Source organism: Ursus maritimus, unplaced genomic scaffold, assembly GCF_017311325.1.
Source record: "Ursus maritimus isolate PB19 unplaced genomic scaffold, ASM1731132v1 scaffold_18, whole genome shotgun sequence".
Classification (NCBI taxonomy): domain Eukaryota; kingdom Metazoa; phylum Chordata; class Mammalia; order Carnivora; family Ursidae; genus Ursus; species Ursus maritimus.
In genome coordinates this window covers 37,103,508-37,125,168 of record NW_024424230.1, presented here as the reverse complement: position 1 = coordinate 37,125,168, position 21,661 = coordinate 37,103,508, and the positions used below count along the sequence as shown (strand labels likewise).

General features: G+C 35.6%; 1 protein-coding gene across 4 annotated transcripts in view; it reads right to left on the bottom strand.

Moving 5' to 3' along the window:
- The window catches only part of NOL4 (nucleolar protein 4), a 388,144-nt gene that overhangs the window by 366,086 nt on the left and 397 nt on the right, over positions 1-21,661 (bottom strand). The window lies entirely within an intron of this gene.

Sequence of the window (21,661 nt, the reverse complement as noted above, 5' to 3'; positions counted from 1 at the left end):
CTCAGTAGATGCCACTGCCATCGGCTGATAACCCAGACCCAGCCACCTCTGCACTCTGAGACTGTGACACTATATGAATTATCCTTACTTCTTAGAACTTCAGGTAAAGGGGTACTTTTGACACTATATGAATTATCCTTACTTCTTAGAACTTCAGGTAAAGGGGTACTTTGACCATCAGGAATTAACTAAAATTAAGTCTCTGCTTAAAACTGATGTTACATTATCATTTTCATTCAGTTCAAAATATTGTCTAATTCCCTTTGGAATTTCCTCTTCACTCATAGATCATTAGAAAGCATGTTGTTTAATCTTTAAATACTTGGGGAATTACCATGTAATGTTCTCATATTGATTTGTACTTTAAATCCTTTGTGGTCAGGGCACATCTTTTGTGTGTTATATGTAGTTACATGCATGATATCTACATAGACTTAAAACCCCACCAGACAATGCTGTAATTTTTGCTTTCAATGGTCATACATATTTTAAAGAATTTAGATGATGAAAAATAGTCTGTTTACTATGTCTGGCATTCTTCCTTTATTACCGAAGCTTTAGATTTCCTTCTAGTATCATTCCTTTTCATCCTCAAGAATATCCTTTAGCATTAATTTTAGAGCAAGTCTACTGTAAAATAATTCATAATTTTTCTTCATCTGAGAATATCTTCCCTTCACCTTTTCTGAAGGGTATTTTCACTGGATATACAACCCTTTTCTCTCAACACTTAAAAAATAATACTGTTGTCTCAAAACCTTCAGGAGAAGTCTGCAGTCATTTAAATTACTGTTTACCTATGTATAATGTGTTGTTCTTTCATGGCTGCTTTCAAGACTGTTTTCTCTCAGTAGTTTCATTATTACGTGTTCTGTAATAATTTTTTTGAGCTTATCTTGATTGGGTTTCACGAAAGCATCTTGAATTGGTCTGTCAACAAACTTGGGAAAATTTCAGCCATAACTTTTCCAACTTTTTTTTTCTACACCAATTTCTTTCTTTTCTATGATTTCATTAGCACAAATGTTAGCTTTTTTTATATTGTTCCACAGATCCCTCAAAGGCTGTGTTTTTTTCAAACTTTTTCTACTTTGTTTTTCAGACAGGATAATTTCTATTCATCTTTCTTTAAATTCACTGACTCTTTCATCTGCCCTCCCCATTCTACTCTTGAGCCCACCAGTGAGTTTTTATCACTTATTATATTTTTTTCAGTTCAAAAGTTGGCACTTTATCCTTTTTCGTAGCTCTTTTTCCTCTGCTGAGAATGTCTATTTTTCCATTCATTTCAAGAGTGTTTGCATTTCCTGCACAGACAGAAGTTATAATAGCTGCTTTAAATTTCTTTAAATTTAATTTCAACAACTAGCTCAACACAGAGTTGGCATCTGTTGGTTTTTTCCTATTAAAATTTGTCCAGGAGGCAAGAATGTACAACAGGGGAACAACAACATCTTCAGTAAATGATGTTGGGAAAACTGGACAGCTACATGCAAAAGAATGAAATGATCACTTTCTTATACCGTGCACAAAAATAAACTCAAAATGGATTAAAGACCTAACTGTAAGACCACAGAAATTCTTGAAGAGAACACAGGCAGTAATTTCTATGACGTCAATTATAACATTTTTCTAGATATGTCTCCTAAAACAAGGGAACCAAAAGCAAAAATGAACAGGGGGCCTGGGTGGCTCAGTCAGTTAACTGTCTGCCTTGGGCTAAGGTCTTGATCCCAGAGTCCTGGGATCCGGCCTCCATGTGTCGGGCTGACCCTATACCCTGCTCGTGCTCTTCCTCACTTGCTCGCTCTCTCTCAAATGAATAAAAAAAAGAAAGAAAAGCAAAAATGAACCATTGGGACTACATCAAAACAAAAAGCTTTTGCGCAGTGAAGGAAACCATCAACAAAACAAGAAAGCAACCTACTGAATGACTGCAAATACTTAAACCTATAGGTTTAATTAATACCCAAAATATATTTTTAAAAACTGATACAATTTAGCGCCAAAAAATCCAATTAAAAATGGGCAAAGGAATCGAATAGATATTTTCCCAAAGAAGACATACAGATGGCCAAGAGACAGGTGAAAAGATGTTCAACATCACTGACCATCAGGGAAATGCAAATCAAAACCACAATGAGATATCATATTACACCTATTAGAATGGCTAAATTCAAAAAGACAAAAAACAACATGTGTTGGCAAGGATGTGGAGAAAAAGGAACCCTTGTTCACTGTTGCTGAGAAAGTAAACTGGTGCAGCCACTATGGAAAACAATATGGAGGCTCCTCAAAAAATTAAAAATAGAATTACCATATGATCCAATAATTCCACTACTGGGTATTCACCCAAAAGTGAAAACACAAATTTGAAAAGATAAATGTTTGACTATTTAAAATAGTCAAGATAGGGAAGCGACCTAAGCATTCATTGATAGATGAATGGTTAAGGAAGATCTCTCTCTCTCTCTCTCTCTCTCTCACACACACACACACACACAGAAATAGTATGCAGACATAAAAAAAAAAAATCTTGCCATTTACAAAAACATGGATGGACCTAGACGGTATTGTGCTAAGTGAAAAAAGTCAGACTAAAAGACAAATACCATATGATTTCACTCATGTGCAGAATATTAACACCAAAACAAATGAATAAACAAAAAGCAGAATGAGACCTATCAACACAGAGAACAAACTCATGGCTGCCAGAGGGAAAAGGATGAGGGGATGGGCAAAATAGATGAAGGGGAGTGGAGATACAGGCTTCCAGTTATGAGATAAGTCATGGGAACAAAAGGTACAGCATAAGGAATATAGTCATGCTACTGTCATAGCATCGTATGGGAATCGATGGTGTCTATACTTGTGGTAAGCATGGCGAATGTATAGAAAAGTTGAATCGCTATGCTGCACACCTGAAACTAATGTAACATGTGTGCCAACTATACACAAAAAAGGTTAAAAATAAAATTTATCCAATTCAGTCTTTTTATATGCCAAGTAACTTCACGTTGTATCTTGAACATTTTGAATATTATGTTGTGAGACTAGATCCTGTTAAAATCTTCTGGAAAATGTTCTATATTTATGGCATGCAGTAAACTCCATTAGATTCAGACCACAAATTCTGTCTTGCCTTTGCAACAGTGATGCCAACATTAGTTCATTTTTCAAATTTTGCTCGCTTCTCTGGGTCTGCTCCGCATATGGGCAACTCAGAGGGTCATCCGGGCCTTGGACAGTGGTTTATATCACGCCTCAGTTCTCACAGACTTGGTCATGGTGCTTTGCATAGGTTCTTCACATTCATAGCTTGACAAGGAATTCAGCTCACACAAAGATTTAGGGTATCTCCTTTCTGGTATTTTGCTCACATTCTCGTTTTCCCCCCAATCCCCCCCCCCCTTTTTTTCGTCTGATTCCTCTAGCCTTTTGCACTTCACACAATTCCATGAGACTTGGACCATCTTCACCAAAATCTATCAGGAAAACAGGGAAAGTGGTAATGGGATCTCACACACCCTCTTTGGACCACAGAGGCCTTTTTACCTTATTCCTCTGGCCAAAGAGAAGGTTTTCCACTCAGAGTTTTAGGTCCCTCTCTTACAGCACTGCCTCAATGGTAGGGCTTTCAATGAAAATGAGAGGGAAAAAAATGATTCCCCCACATTCTCCAGGTGGCAGGGGCCCTTTTTTCTGATCCTCTGGACAGAAGTTACCCTCAGAATTTGTACTGCCTGCTCTCACCATTCAGGTCCATGACTGAGACTAACCTTCAATTAAATCCAGGAGATAAAACAGCAGGAAAAAACTAACCAGGACACCCACCCCTTGTACTACTACGCTTGCTGTTGACTTCCATCCCTTGACAGTTTGTTTTGCAGAGTTCGCAAGAGTTGTGCTTTACAGTCTCCAGAGTTTTTAGTGTATTCAGTGGAAGGGATAGTCCATAATAATGTTTATGCTATTTTGGCCAGCACTGGAAGCCCATATGGTAGCTTTTTAGAAACAAAAAAATCATGAGTCTTGCCCTGACCTAGATCCCTGATTCATTTTAACAAACTCCCCAGGTAACTAGAGAGCACATTAAAATAAGAGATGTCTGAGCTAGATCACAGGAATAAGATTCAAAAAGCTCTTGGAATCGAGGAAGATTCATGTAAAGTCCTTCAATGAGGTCCAAAAAATAAATTCTAACACACAAACACCCCCCACACACAAACATATTTTTAAAATAAAAAAGTAATTATCATAATCCAGTGGGAAGGAAAGCTTAAAACAGAAAAAATAAAATAAGATGACACATCATATGGAAATGGCAAAGAAAACCATGGTAGAGATGTTTGAGCAGGTATTTGTGAAGCCATAAAAATAATCATTAAGACTAGTAACATTGGGAAAATGTTAATGATAGTAATTTTAAATGAAAAAGCACAATTCGAAGTTACATTAAACTAATCTTATAACTCTAAAAAGTATGCCAGTCATAAATTCTAGAAAATGATCAATTCAGAAGAGAACAACCAGAAAGTCAAGGAAACTGGGAACCAAGTGGAATGACTGCTTAGAATGAAGAGTTCTGAGTTCCATTTTGTTGCCTTTCTAGCATCTGTTACCCCCTCCCCTTCTCAAGCTCTCTATTATTTTTTTGGAGATCTTATCAGTGTATATAAACTGCTTAGACAGAGAGACTCTGAATTCCACCCAAACTCACAAGAGTTTTAGTATAAAACCTATAAGTACATAATTTCTACAGAGAAACATAACTTCAATATTCCCGACATTAGCAACAGTTCAACCAGTGCATTCTCTCTAGTCAAGCCACATGGAAACCCAAATAATTAAAAAGTGGCTTGTTAAACTTGGATTGAATGAGGATATAATACCAAGTGATTAAGTTATGGCAGTAGGCTCATCTGGATGGAAACGTTCTTGTGCATAATAAGGACATGTCTCAGGAAACACTGAGTTCTTCCGTCATCATGACGGTATATTATTAGCACCACCAAGATGAGCACCTTTAACTCACATTTCTATGGCTAAACAAACACAACTTAAAACTTTCTATAATATAGAAAGCTCTTTAACCATTGTGAAGTTCAGTATACAAAAAAAATGTTAAATTTGAAAGACATAGAAGATGATACATACACACTTAAATATCAATTTTTTTCATTTAATACACGCTCATTCATACTTATTTGCTAAACTTCTGTGATAGAACAATGATCTTTTCTTTAAGATGGACTACTAACTGACATTCCAAGTGTATGAGCCCTCAAAAATGCATTGTCTATGATTTCAAGTTTCAATTAAAGTAGAATGAGAAGTTAGTCATTACTTGTAAAGTAATTTAGGCACTGTGGAAACCTAAATTTTCGTATTTTTTCTTGTTTTCCCAGTTGTTTTTAGCAATTCACATTTATTTTGAGACTTTATACAGCACCAAATTTAAGTTATTGTGCTCTACCAGTTTATAAAATACTCAAATAGCGTAATTAAAACAAATGAAACTAGCAGAAAAAGAATGTGGGAAAAACATAACCAATAATATGCATACTACTCAATTTTATGGACACAAAGTGCAAGTAACTACAGGGTAGACTACATAAACAAGTTTGTTCACACCCTGGGAATCAGTACATTATAGAGGGAAGAGGGAGGCTTGGTCAATTCACTAGCAAGTGAGGCTCTATTAAGAGATCTTTTATTATATTTTCAAACAAAATACCATCTAGTCTTACAGTTTAGTAGCCATTCTGTCACTTCAAAGTGACTTTGAATTTCACATATTAATTAACTGTGTTGATTTTAAAGTTTAAATTCTAGAGGGTGATCTTACTTATTTGAAAAGTCTAGGGGACATATTACTATTATACTCTATGTATCAACAACAGAGTAATGCAAATTAGCTAATGGGTATTTATTCATAATACCTTCTTTATTAAGTAGAGATCCGTTTATAATGGAATGGACCTATGAATTGTTTATATGAGGATAGAGATGGTTTAAGAAAAAGTTTTTACTCATTATAGTAGATAAGCATACCCCCTCTGCTATCTTATTAATTATGAATTTGTAGATAAATCCTCCTTTAATAGGTAGTTCAAGGTAAATGTCATCCTACCCCTGTTCAAATTAATGCTAATTTTAAATTAACATATTCCAAATTAGTGAGACCAAACAAATCATCAAATGAATTATTTTATAATGGTAGCTTTTATAGAGAAAGATTAATTGAAATAAATATAACAAAACTCCTTCTTGACCTCAGGTAAACACCAAAGAGCATGTAAACAGAGACTACTAAGAGAACAAAGACCCACATCTAAAATTCAAACAAACCTATGATATTAGATTCGAAAATCTCATCTAATTAGGTCAATTGTTTAGAGCAGGATGCTAATATGACCCAGCTAGACATTAGAGCCTCATATATGCCACCTAGCTTTGCCCAGGTCTCTAGATTAAACCCCTAAAGCCCTCCAGCCATCTGGCAAGTGCAGTGAGGTCCAAATGTAAGCACCCTTCCCTGAACCACCCCCCATCTTGGCACCCCACCAGAGAAGAAAACTCCAAAAATATTTGCCAATCTTATTTCAATGACTGCTCTCTTCATACATAATGATGAGACACAAATGTTCAATATTCCCTGAAAACACATTATAACTTTCAAAAAGGAAGACAAATAACCACTAGTAACAAAAACACCAGCTTCCTGCCTATAAGGCAGGTTATTCCTTTTTATTGCCAAAATTAATTTTCCAAGTTACTGAACTTATCTTCTGAATCTCCTTCTCAACCTCCCAGTTTTCTAAGGGCTCCAAACAGTGGGGAAATCCATAACTGTGAGAAAAATTACCACAAATGAATACTTGATTAAAATTAGGAAGAGTGGAACATAAGAGCCTATTGAATAAATGCTGGACAGATAAAAAGGAAGAAAATCAAAACAAAGATTTTCCCTTCTCAACATAGAGAGGGAAAATGATTCCCAGTACCCGATAAGATTTTAACAGAAAAAGATCTACCTATAAACGTTATTTTCTATATTCTAGCCCCTAAATGTTAGGCAGGTCTTCTTTAAAATGCGTATTATATTAAAATAATTATTTAAAAATAAAATTATAGAATTATTATTCCTAATAAATGATGTTATATTTTGTTGTATCTTCTATATATTCTTTCCAAAAATAAAGCCATCATTAAATATTTCAAATGATCTGTTAGAAATTTTATATTTTACTAAATTACTAAATTATGGACCAACTCATCAAAAACTGAAAAAAAGGCAACACATTAGACATTAGGTGGAAAGAATATTTACATTAATTCCCAGCTACGTCTTAAACCACAAATAGTCTTAGTCAAATATGCTTTTTAAAAAATGGACTTGTTTTGATTATGCATATGCTTTTGAGAAAACTTGCACTAAAGAACTATGTATGAGTTTTTCTTTTGCTATGTAACTGCAAATTGGGTGGCTTACAACTTTACAAACTCACCATCTCACTATTCCTGTGGGTCAGAAGCCCAGTGCATTTTAACTGGGTCCTCTGCTCAGGTCCTCATAAAGCTGAAACAAGTGTCAGCCAGCTACATTCTCATTTGGAAGCTCAGTAGGGAAAGATCCACTTCCAAGTTTTCTTTGGTGGCTGGCAGAATTCATTCCCTTGTGGTTGTAGGACTTATATCCCTGCTGTTTTCCTAGCTGTTGGAAAAGCATGCTCTCAGCTCTTAGAGGTTGCTGTCAGTTCTTAACCACATGACCCCCTCCACCTAAGGCTTTGAAACTCTTTATGTCTTCTGCTGTGAGCCAATGAAAAACTCTCTGCCTTAACAGGCTAATGTGATTAAGTCAGACCTATCGGAAAGAGCCCTCTTTCTTAAAGTCAGCAGTACCATATAACATAACAAAATTGTGGGAGTGGTAGCTTATGATATTCACAGATTCTACTCCACACAAAAAGGGGGGGGGGATTAAACAAGTGTGAAGGTCATTTGGGAGTCATTTTAGAATCCTGCCTATCACAGTGCACAAAAATTGAAGGATCATAGGGAAGAGTCTCGGTGGTAGAGACAGGTATGTGGGTATAAAATCAAAGAAGCGTAAGCAAGACTTAAAATAGTGCTTTAAAGCATAAACTTCATGTTTTAATAAATATTTGAAACACTAACTTGACTTTGAAAAGGGCTGTGCCTAAGTATTCTTTTTTTTTTTTTTTAAGATTTTTATTTTTAAGTAACCTCTATACCCAACGTCGGGCTTGAACTCATTACTCTGAGATTAAGAGTTGCATGCTCTATTGACTGAGCCAGCCAGGCACCCCTTGAATATTTCTATATAGAATTCTCCACTTGGGAGGCGCCTGGGTGGCACAGCAGTTAAGCGTCTGCCTTCAGCTCAGGGCGTGATCCCGGCGTTATGGGATCGAGCCCCACATCAGGCTCCTCCGCTGTGAGCCTGCTTCTTCTTCTCCCACTCCCCCTGCTTGTGTTCCCGCTCTCACTGGCTGTCTCTATCTCTGTCAAGTAAATAAATAAAATCTTTAAAAAAAAAAAAAAAAAGAATTCTCCACTTGGGTTTTTAGAAGGATTTCTCTGGGAAGTCTTTGTAATTGTGAATATAGAACAACTAAAAGATCAACAATCATTTCTCCTCAACTCCAAAAACAATAAACAAAAAACCTGTTTATTATAAGATGACTTGATTCATATTCCTTTTAAGAGACTTTATTCTTAAGTTTCATAAATTATATTTTTAACATTTTATTGGACTTAAAGTCTGAGATTTGTACATCATGATTCAATTATACATAATTCAATTATAACATCAAACTACTGAATTTTATTGATTTGAATCAATAAAATCTGAAAATTGATAATTTGAATTTAACACTTGTGTAATATCTGTAATTATAATAATTCAAAAAATATATTGAGTCAAAGGAACTATTTAGCTTCAATTTTACTCATCTGATTTATATTCTGCAACATCAACCACTATGAGACATCAAGTCTCTACCTGTAAGACCGAAATTGTGACATTCCTGCTCAAACACTTTTGGTAGCTGTCATTCCCTACGGAATGAAGTCCAAACATTTTAACATGGCGATGGAGGCGTCCCATAGTTTTTGCCCCAGCCTACTTTTCCAACTTATCTTTCACCATACCCTATACTTCAGCTATCCTTGCCTGTGCACCACCCCCGAACATGCCTTTGATGAAACAACCTCTCCCGTCATATAACATCAAACATAATTAATTGTATTATGGGTGTCAAAGATTTGTAGAGCTAAGATATTATTTTAATGTTGTATTGGTTTTGAGTACAGGGTATACCCTCTTTAATAAAAAAAGGTGATATTTTAACTGAAGTGTAAGGTCTTAAACACAATATTCTACGGTGAGGCAAATTGTACTATGGATTAGGGTAATTATCTCCAATTGGTATATGCACATCCCAGAGAATGTATGAGATGACCTACTGAGGTGAAGAGGAAAATATTAAAATTTGTATGTATTTTAATCTTAGTTCTGTATGTGTATATTTTTGAATATTTTAAAAAATGTGTTATTGATAGAGTAGTATATCAATTTATTATATATATATTATATATATAATTCCATGTTCATTTTTGTTAACAATTGGAGTGTGTTATTTTAAAAGTCTAGAGATCAAATCGAGGACTTTCGAATCCAAATGAAATGGTTTCCATCTGAACTCTAACATTTTGAAGCTCTGTGACTTCAGAAAGTCACCTTAACTTAAACCACAATGTTCTCAAGTGTGTCATAAAAAGCATTAGTAATCATAGGACTGTTGCAAACATTAAAGGGGATGTTTTCTTTAAAGGATTAGCCCAATCTTTAACCTCTAGTAAGAACTTGATAAATGTAAGTCATTATTATTGTTACTAATTGTGTAATATTCAATACTTGCAATTGCCTTAGAAGAAGTATGTTCATCGAAGAGGTCTAGATGAGGAGCAAAGTCACCAGCCTCTTAGTCTTAAAGAGTGCTTACTCTTGTACACTGCTGGTGGCACTGTAAAATGGTGCAATTGCTATGGACAATAGCATGGCAGTTCCTCAAAAAAACTAAAAATAGAACTAATCCAGCAATTCCACTTGTGGATATCTATCTATCAATATCTATCTATCTATCTATAGATAGATAGATATAGATACAGATATATGTATATATGAATTGAACCAAGGGTCTTGAGGAATATTTGCACGCCCATGTTCATAGCAGCACTATTCACAATAGCTAGGAGGCTGAAGGAACCCAAAGGTCCATCACCAGATGAGTAGATAAACACATACATACATACAATGGCACATAACTTAGCCTTAAAAAGGAAGGAAATTCTGTCATACACTATACCATGGATGAATCTTGAAGACATTATGCTAGGGGAAATAAGTCAATCACAAAAAGCCAAATACTGTAGGACTCCACTTATATGAGGTATCTAATGTAGTCATTTACATAGAAACAGAAAGTACAATGGTGGTTACCAGGGACTGGAGAAAAAGGGGAAAGGGTGAAAATTGTTATTTAATAGGTACAGAGCTTCAGTTTTGCAATATAAAAAGGTTCTGGACATCCACTGTATAACAATATGTCTATACTTAATACTATCCAACTGTACATTTAAAAATGGTTGAGATGATTAACTTTGTATTATGTGTTTTTTACAAGAATTTAATCAATTACATTTTGTGAAAAAAAGAGTTCCCAATATATCTATGAAACTAGCTATTGTACGGTGGTAAATAAGAAGGGCCCATCTTGTGGTGTCAGCCTGGGAATTTTTTCATTTATTGCATCAATACTGAGTACCAAGGATGCAGCAGGCATTCATTATTCAAACAGCGGAAATCAAATCCCCTCCTTCAAAGCTTTTGGGAAAATTACGAAATTGTCATGCAATGGTCATATTGCTTAGTATGGTATGGTAAGAATAAAATGGATTCAAGACTTATTATGCATAGAATCAACAGTATTCCATTGAGTATTGATCATAAAAGGGGAAGAAAAGGGGGAAATCAAAAATGTCATGAAGACTTTTGCCTTGGATAGATGGGCAAATTGTGTTGCCATCCACGGAGAAAGGAAATTAAAAAAAAAAAAAGATAAAGTTAGTAAACCTACAGTAAGACTCATCAAGAAAAAAAAGAGAGGGGCCCAATAAAATCAGAAATGAAAAGGGAGAAGTTACAACAAATACCACAGAAATACAAAGAATTATAAATGACTACTATGAACAATTATACAACAAAAAATTGGAAAACCCAGAAGAAATTAATAAATTCCTAGAAACATACATTCCTTCAAGATGAATCAGGGAAGAAACAGAAGTAGAAAATCTCAACAGACTGGTTACTGGTAATGAAATTGAATCAGAAATCACAAAACTCCCAACAAACAGAAGTCCAGGACCAGAAAGCTTCAAAGGTGAATCCTACCAAACACTTGAAGAAGTGTTAATACCTATCCTTCTCAAACTCCAAAAAATTAAAGAGGAAGGAATGCTTGCAAAGTCATTCTATGAGGCCAACCTTACCCTGATATACAAACCAGACAGACACTACAAAAAAGACAATTGTAGGCCAATATTCCTGGTGAGGACAGACACAAAAATCTTCAACAAAATACTAGCAAACCAAATCCAACAATATATTTAAAGGACCATACATCATGATGGAGTGGGATTTATAGTAGGGATACCAGGATGGTTCAAATCTGCAAATCAATCAATGTGATACACCATATTAACAAAATGAAGGATAAAAATCATATGATTGTCTTAAAGATGCAGACAAAGCATTTGACAAAATTCAACATCCATTTATGATAAAAATTCTCAACAAAGTAGGTAAGGAGGAAATATACCTCAACATAATAAAGCCCATTTTTGACAAACACACAGCTAATAACATAGTCAATGGTGAAAAGCTAAAAGTTTTCCTCTAAGATCAGGAACAAGAAAAGAATGCCCACTCTCACGACTTTTATTCAATATAGTACTGGAAGTCCTAGCCACAGCAATTAGGTGAGAAAAATAAATAAAAGACATCCAAATGAGAAAAAAAAAAAAAAGAAAAGAAAACTGTCAATATTTGCAGATGATACTATACTATACCAATGGTATACTATACTAAACTATACCATTTGCAGATGGTACTATATACTGGCAACCCTTAAGCCTCCACCCCAAAACTATTATAACTAGTAAATGAATTCAGAACAGCACAAGATAAAAAATCCATATACAGAAATCTGTTGTGTTTCTATACATTAAAACAAACTAGCAGAAAGAGATTAAGATAACAATCCCATTTATAATTGCATTAAAAAGAAGAAAATATCTACACATAAATTTAACCAAGGAGGTTAAAGATCTGTATTGTGCAAACTACAAGACATTGGTAAAATGAATTGAAGATGACACAGACAAATCAAGGGATATCCCATGTTCATGAATTGAAAGAATTAATATTACTAAGATGTCCATACTACACAAAGCAATCTATAGATTCAAAGCAATCCTTATCAAAATACCAGTGGCCTTTTCAAAGAACTAAAATAAATAATCCTAAAATTTGTATAGAACCAGGAAAGACTCTGAAGAGCTAAAGCAACCTCGAGAACAAGAAAGAAACCTGGAGGTATCACTCTCCTGGATTTCAAACTATACTGCAAAACTGCAGTCTTCCAAATGGATGACATTGGCACAGAAACAAGACACATAGATCATTGGAACAGGATAGAAAGCCCAGAAATAAACCCATGCTTATATGGTCAATTAATCTACAACAAAGGAGACAAGAATATACAATGGGGAAAAGACCGTCTCTTCAATAAATGGCGCTGGGAAAACTGGACAGCCACATGCAAAAGAATGAAAGGGGACCACTTTCTTACACCATACACAGAAATAAATTCAAAATGGATTAAATACTTATCTATAAGACCTGAAACCAGAAAACTCCTAAAAGAAAACAAAGGCAGTAAGCTCTTTGAGTTTACTTTGTACAATGGAAAAATAAACAAATGGGACTTGATCAAACTAAAAAGCCTTTCAACAGCAAAGGAAACCATCAACAAAACAAAAAGGCAATCTACTGAATGGGAGAAGATATTTGCAAATGACATATCTGATAAGGAGTTAACATCTAAAATATATAAAGAGTTCACAAAACACAATATTAAAAAAAAAAACAAAATCCAATTGAAAATCATCAGGTAGGGGCACCTGCGTGGCTTAATCTGCCTTGGGCTAAGATCCTGATCTCAGGATCCTGGGATGGAGCCCCGCGTTTGGGCTCCCTGGTCAGCAAGGAGTCTGTTTTTCTCTCTCTCCCTCTGCCCTTCCCTCCAGTTGTTCTCTCTCTCTCTCTCTCATGAATAAAATCTTAAAAAAAAATCATCAGGGAAATACTAATCAAAACCACAATGAAATATCACCTTACACCTGTCAGAATGGCTAGTATCAAAAAGACAAGAAATAACAAGTGTTGGCAAGGATGTGGAGAAAGGGGAACCCTCATGTGCTGTTGGTAGAAATGTCAGTTGATACAGACACTATGGAAAAGAGTATGGAGGTTCCTCAAAAAATTAAAAATATAAATACCATAGAATCTAGCAATTCCACTTTATTAAAAAAAAAAACCCAAACACTAATTTGAAAAAATAAATGCCCCCTTATGTTCATCTCAGCATTAGCATTACCAACAATAGTCAAGGTATGGAAGCAACCTACTGTCCACTGGTAGATAAATGGGTAAAGAAGATGCAGTATGTGTGTGTGACACACGCACACATATATAACATACATAAAAAATACACACATACAAAACTATATACATTAAAAAATATAACTCATACATAAAAAATAAATCTTGCCGTTTGCATCTACATGGATGGACCTAGAAGATATTATACTAAGTGAAATACATCAGACAGGAGAAGACAAATATATATGACTTCACCTATGTGTAGAAAACAAGAAACAAAACAAAACAGAGATAGACTCAAATACAGAAAACAAACTGACGGCAGGCAGAGGAGAGGGAGATGGGGAGATGGACAAAAAGAACAAGGGGATTAAGAGGTATAATTTTCCAATTATAAAATAAATAATACATGGGAATATAATGTACACCATAGGGGATATAGTCAATAATATTATAACAACTTTGTATGTTGACAGATGGTAACTAGACATTGTGGTGATTTTATAATGTACATAAATATCAAATCATTTTGTTGTGTACCTGAAACTAATGCAATATTGTCTGTCAATTATAATTCAATTTTTAAAAAGATAATCCTTAAAGAATAGATAGGGGTTACAACATAAATTCATGCTTTCATCTATTCAGTACTATTTTTATAAAGTAGCATTTGCTGTACACCAAATATTGGACATAAATGGCAGAATGATTCTTATGAAATGTAGATAGGGAGCAGGAAAAAAAGGCATATATTCCCAGGAATATTATTGTAAAGAAGAGCCTCTAAATTTTTCAGAGTGCCCATTGGATGATTCATGGGCAAGCTATTATTTTAGTGCTTTCAATTTCTAAACAAAGGAGAGAAATACAGGTAATTTTTTTTAAGTGGAGAAAATGTACCATTTGTCATGTTTCTGCTGTTCTCTAAATTCACAATGTAATGTTAAGTGTTACACTCAGTAATAAAACAGAAAGGCAAATCAGTAAATGTTCCTTTTTCATAAAACTTTACTGTATTAGCTTATGGAAATTCTACTTATAAAATTGTATTGAATTTGCCTCTTTTTCTCTTCCTCTTCCAATGTACAGTGCTAATAACTTTTTCCAAGTCTTTCAAATTATTACATAGTTTCAAATCATTTTAATTTCTGTTTGCCACCCTGAAGTTATAATGAATGATCTATGAACTGTCATTTATTCTGAGAACCAAATATTTCATTTGGTTCACTGTTTCAATGCTTAGCTGTATTCAGTCTCATACAACAATATATTTCAGTATAATTATTAAAAATGAAAATACAAAAGAAAAAAAAAGATGTCACCTGGGAAGACCCAGGATGAAGAAATGGAGAGAAAAAATAGTCATTTGGGGTTATGTTCAGTTTGGGATATCTTGGAAGAAGGGATATCTTGGTAGAAATATCCAGTAGAAATTGTAAAATACAGATGTGAACCTCAGAAGATATGCGTTAAGCCACCATACCACAGACACAACTGAAGCCAAGGACATAAACGTAATTACTCAGTGAGAAAAGGAATTCAAACCATATCTCGGCGAAATTATTTGATTTCAAGGATAAAGAAGCAAACAATCCATGAAATTTAGAAAAACAGTTTTGCCTCAGAATTTTACAGAGCAAACACATTATCAACAATGTTCTGGTGGAAAGAGGGAAATGAAGAAATTATACCTAGTTAAGTTGTTCTTTAGTTAGAACAGCTAAGGACGAATATTTTTAATGGCATACAAACCTCAAAGAATGGAACACATAATCCTTTCTTTAGAAAAAATGACCAGAAATTGTAGCCAAGTGATGAATCAAATCAAAGAATTCAGAAAAAAAACCAACACAAAAACAGGTAGAAGAATGGATAGGCATTTAAACAAGCCAAATGAAAAACAGTCATGAGAACCAAATTATATACCATCATAAAACCTTGACAATGAAAACAATTATAGTATATAAGATGATACAATGAACATAACACAATAAAATATATAATTATAATAAACATAAGCAGGGAGTAACAAGACAGTGAGAAGAAGTGAAATGGGCTTATTCCTCCTCTACCATTGGAGAAAGTCAATGATAAGAATGAAACTGAAATCTGTAGTTGAAAAAAAAATGAATGTAATTCAATCTCTTAATGTTTTTCTTAATCTTTTCTATTAACTTCAGGAATAAATACCTCTGAGAAGTATTTATCTAGTAGCAATTTTTTGAATTGCATGTTTTTCTGTTTCTTTTGTTTCATTTTGATATTATGTTTTTTGCTTCTTAAATTAGCATATAATTACCATCCCAGTTTTGGAAAATTATTTCTGCCTGTCCATATCAATCATTGTATCAATCAATCACTACACCCAATCTTCTGTTGGAATGTATGTTTAGACAGACATCTATAATGATGCTCATAATTAGCTAATGGTGGTTAAATCTGGATGGGGGATTTAATGTAACTTAAAATTTCTTTCCTTTTCACTTAGATTTTTTTTAAATAATGAAAATGTACCACTTTTACAAAATAAAGTCATTTTTATTTTCTAAAAAAATAAATATCTGATATACACATTCATAAAGATGTATTTTAACTCCTTGTGGCAGTGTGATCTTGAGTTTATAACATATACCTAATTATATTTACATCATGCTGTCCTTGCTTTCTTAATAATACTTAGAACAGCTTCTATTTTTATTTAGCATTCACTACATGCCAGACAAATACTACATACACTATATACCTATGAATTATTATATTTATCCAAAACTAGTTAGGCAGGAGTTGTTAGTGGCATTTACAAAGAGGAAACTGTGTCTTTAGTTAAGAAATTTCTCCTTACTTACAGTTATCGTCACTGTCAAATCCAGGATTTAAATCTTGCTCTAGAATCTATACCCTGCCCACTAGGCCGTGTTTCCTGCTGTCTGTGCTGTCCATGAAGCTTATTTGATCCTGTTATCCCAGGACTCTCAAAGTGAATGTAACCTAAACCATAGTTGAGTCACTTTAATCTTTCCTAGTTAGATAATAAGGAGTCTTAGCAAATACAACAGCTATTAGTGAAAGATCTTTATAGTCTTGACATGGGATTGAAACTCAGAAGTTCTGCTGCTACATCCCTGTGTTTGTTCTTGATCTTTCCTCTATCCTATGCACAAAGTCTAGGGTATAAAATCTTGAGAAGCAGGATCTCAGCTGGTTCAGGAGGTTTATTGATGTAATATAAATAAGTGCTGAATCTTGCCCTGCCTGCCCCCCACTATGCTTGTTAACAAGACAAAGAAGAACCAAGGGAAAAGTCAAGAACTGGTATCTTAGAAAATATGTGTGGGTTAGTCTTCATATATTAACAGGGTCTGATTTCCTCTATAAATCCAGGGGAGTTATCTCTACAAGCCCCTTGTCCCTAAATACTCATGCCATACTGGCCTCTTGTAAGGGTATACCCACTACTCCTGACAGCCGTAATTGGCACTGTACTAGGGTTTTGCCATAGATGAGTTATTCCTCGCAACAATTCTCAAGGAACCACTAAAGTCCACTTATAAGCCACGTTGCTGAGACTCATACTTGCGATCTATTTGACCCCCAAAGACCTATATTACAGAGCTCTCCAAAATACCTAAATGAGGAGAAAAAAAGGCATTGGTTATCTACAGCAATGCCCGTCTTGAAAGTATAGGAGAGAAGCAAAACTTTGTTTACATCTTAATTACTATTATCATGATTTGCCTGTGTCAGAGATATAAAGTATCCTAATGTGTAGCTAGCATGTTCCTCTGTTTTGTTTTTCTGGAATTTCTGTAGCAAATTTCAGATCAAGGCCTAATATACATGGTATGTGCCTCAGGCATAAGTTAGGCCTGGTAGAAACGTATACAGACTCTTTATGAGGCATTATTTCCTTCACTCTTGATATGGCATAGAGAATTTGTAACCAAAACCATAGTCAGAGAACTGAAAAAAAAAACAGTAACTGTTTATAAACCAGTCCATGAATATTCATTCTAATCACTATATGGTAATCAATTAGTATACACAGCAAGAACAATATGAAATCTGAGGCTACAAATTGCAGAACTGAATAAATCATCATTTTTAAGTGACATAACTAAAGATAATATATTTTCCTTTCTGGATGAAAATTCATTTTATGTTCCCTGGTGGAATACATATAAAGAAGAAATACACAAAAGGCAAAAATTGGACCTAAATGTCCGTTCCCACATGTATAGGTCAAGAAGAGCATTACTCACATAATTGGATATTCAATGCCTTGTTTGCTTAAGACTGAAAAACAAAAATGTGAGTTTGCCAAATTTCCTAATGCTTTATACAGTGCAGTGGGCCTTTTAAAAATACACAATAATGCATTAATCTAATACTACTAGAAAGGTTGAATGATTTTTCTGGTCATTTCCTAGGTTTACCTTTCATAATATCAAGTGCTATACAGAATGTGTTTTGGTAGTTTGAATTACAAGCGTGATGTTTCAACTAATTGTGGCCAAGATCAAAATGCCAATCAGGATGAAAAGCTGCTAAAAAACAAACTAAACGGAAACTATCAAAAATGTAAAATACAGTAACCATAGTGATGCTAATTTAAAATGATCACTGATGAAACATTTCTTATAATCAATGTCAGACGTCTGCCCCATCTTTTTCAGAACTGTTGTTAAGTTATTCATTACTTCATCCTTGGAAGTTTCTGACATTTTTAATGAAAGAACACATAAAAATGGGGGTGGTAGTGCGAACAAAACTTAGATGCAATGCTCGACAAGCTGCACGTGTGTGTCCATACACGTGCGTGAGTGTGCTCGAAGGCACACACGCAGATCCGACTCTGGACCTAAAATGGCTGAGTTGCAGGATGTTGTTGCTTGGTGACCAAACAGTATCTCCTCAGCCACCGAGTAATTTAAACAGTGATAGATACGTCCCCTCAGCTTTAGGCATGGCCAAGACAAATATTAAAGGGCATGTTTATCTTTTCTAGTAGACTCCATTTTCATTTTAAGTCCGTTGTCACGTGCTTGATTTTATCATCAATTAAATTTAGATTTTAGGGGAAAGGGTATTTGCAACGCTACAGTTATCCTTTTGAGAAAATAAGAGGTAGAACCAAGCTTCTTTCAAACTGAGAGTCCTGTTTCAATTAAGTCTATGTGGTGTGTCTACTCCGTTCTGCTACGACCTCCCAGTTGCTATCAGTCTCCCTTTCTTTCATGAAACACCAGCAGTTAATTAGCCCCAGCCTGTCCTCTTCCCTTCTCTCTGTCCCTTTTCAAGGTAGTAATGATGTCTAATTACCCGCAGCAGTGGGTTACTGCAACACCAGGCGCGAATCTCACTGACAGCAGAGCCCGCTGCAAACCCTCCAACCTCAGAGAGCTCGAATGATCTCCGTCTACTTGAAAATACCAAATACAGTACTTTATTTCAGCCAAGATATGCCTTTGACTTAAAAATATATTTTTTGTCTTTCTGGCGATTGTACTCCAGCTATTATAAAGAAAAACATTTTTAAGGAAGAAATAATTTGAGATGTGGAGAAACACATGATAAAAGGGGAACCTTTTATTTATTTTTTAACTTGTTGAAATGATGATTGGCTGTCTTTCAGGGAAGGCGGAGCCTATAATTCTATGTAAGGAGCAGCATAAAATTTTCATAAAGAGCAATAGAAGAGTTCGTAAATTAAAAACCTCTTCAACATTTCAAAACAGACTTGAATGAAGAGCGAAGCTCTTAAATACTACATGGAAACCACTATCTTAGGATATCACCTGATGAATTACATTTTTTCCCATAAATATATGGAATCTTTACTGAAAAGGGAGACGTGTTACTTATTAACACTGGAGCTGTCATTCTACCTCAGATGTCTTAGCAACAATTCTTTAACAACTCTGCATAAATTTTTGAATGAAAATATGGGTATCTGACCATGTGAATTCTGGTTTGAATTACTAGGCATCCATATTTCTGTTAGTGTCTCTATAGCTGTTACACAATTTTGTTATTCAGAATTTTTAATTCATTATTTAAAAGGGCACATCTGTTTATAGTGGATGTAACCAAACCCCCGCAAGTATAAACTGGACCAATACACAAGTGAAGCTGACAGATAAACAGAGGCACCTGATTTTAATATAAAAGGAATGAAAAACAAACTTCCCCAGCTAGCAATTATTTTGAAAAATATATAAAATATTATTTAATAATATTTAGGTAAATCTACCTTAAATGATTATTTTATTTATTCAGTTAGCCCAGTGGTGCCCAAAGGAAAACACGTCCTTACATTCTGAATTCTAATCTACTTTAACAATGAGTTATTTTTAAAAATCAGGTTAAGTGACTTCCGATACAAATGAATCAAAGCACTTCATTCTCCACAACAGACTTCTGCCTCATCCAGATGTAAATAAACCTCAGTTCTAATCCATACGCATCTAGTCCTCATTATTTAGTAAAGCAAAATATTAATCTCACCACTGTCTTTAGCAATGCCACATTAAAAGATAAGGCTATGTTTATAGATCTACCTCCTAGAAAATTCCAACAATAGTACTTCAAAAAAAAAAAAAACAGAACTTTTATGTGTGTTTCTAATTCACCTTTATTTCCTTTTCCCATTTTCCACATAAATTCCAAAAGAAATATACTTCCTTCAAACAACTATCCCTAATTAATCTCGGGAAACCATTAACTATTTTTCAAACCTGAAGGAGTCCTCCAAATAGTCCTCTGAAAAACCTTTCATGCACATATTTCCAATTTAATATACCTCCGTTTGAGACAGAAGAATAGCTTGCAAGACATCTCCTTTCTAGCATCCTCCAGGAATACTGCACGGGGAAACAGTTGCCAGTAAGGGGTTGGGGGGGGGGGTTAGGAAAAGGAGCAAATGCTCAAGAAACCCCAAAGCCAGGCAAAAATGCAAAGGATGCCAAATACCCTCCCCCACCCCTACTCCAGGCGAGTACCCACCGTAGCATGACGAAGAAAGAGGTCTTATGGATCTGATCTGCAATCCTACTTGTAGCCCACAGTTCCCATCTTCTTAAAAAGGAAATAGATGCTGCTGCCGCTCCCCAACCTCACAGGCTTCTGCCCTGAGAGGCTGAGATACTCTAGGTTCTCGGCGCCCAGTACCTTGCTGCGCCTGGGCTTAGAGCTTTGTGGCCATGAGACTAGAGCTATCCCAGAACGAGGAACAAATACATACACCATTTGATTGCGCCCAAACCCATGTCTCTTTGTTGTTCATCATGTAGCTGCGGCTTTATTTGTGAAAGGGGGAAGTGAGGAAGGGAATGGGGGGCGGGGAGGAGGAATCTCCAGGACCTTATCTACAATCTAAATAGTCGTGGCAAGATCTCTGGGAGTGATCGAGGCGATGGGATAGCCCGGTGTCTCCCAGGCGGCGGTCTAACAATAAAACCTGATAGTGTCCGGGGCGGGCGGGCGGGGGGGGGACCCCACATCTCCGACTAGCGCCACAATCGGGCTTTGTGCCAATTAGGAGACACTGTAGACGATCGATCAGAATCGTCTATTATCAGAGCGTGCGTCTGGGGTTCCAGCGTGGCCTTTATGCTTGGTGGTGAAAGCGGGACACGCGCCAGGCTCCCAACGAAGACATGGGACAATGGCCCAACCCGAGGACGCGGGAGGCCGCCCGACGCGGGGATGGAAGCTCCAGGAGCGGTTTCAGGAGCCCGGAGGCGAGGAGAGCGGCGAGCTCTGGAGGTGCGCTGCCGCTTTAAAATAAAGGACCACAAAGACTCCACCGTGGGGGAAACGCGCCTGGCTAATGCGAGTGGGGACGATTTGGGGAGGGGGTTGAGAAAGGTGGGGGGCACACGAGCCAACGGTGGCTCACGGCTCCCCCTT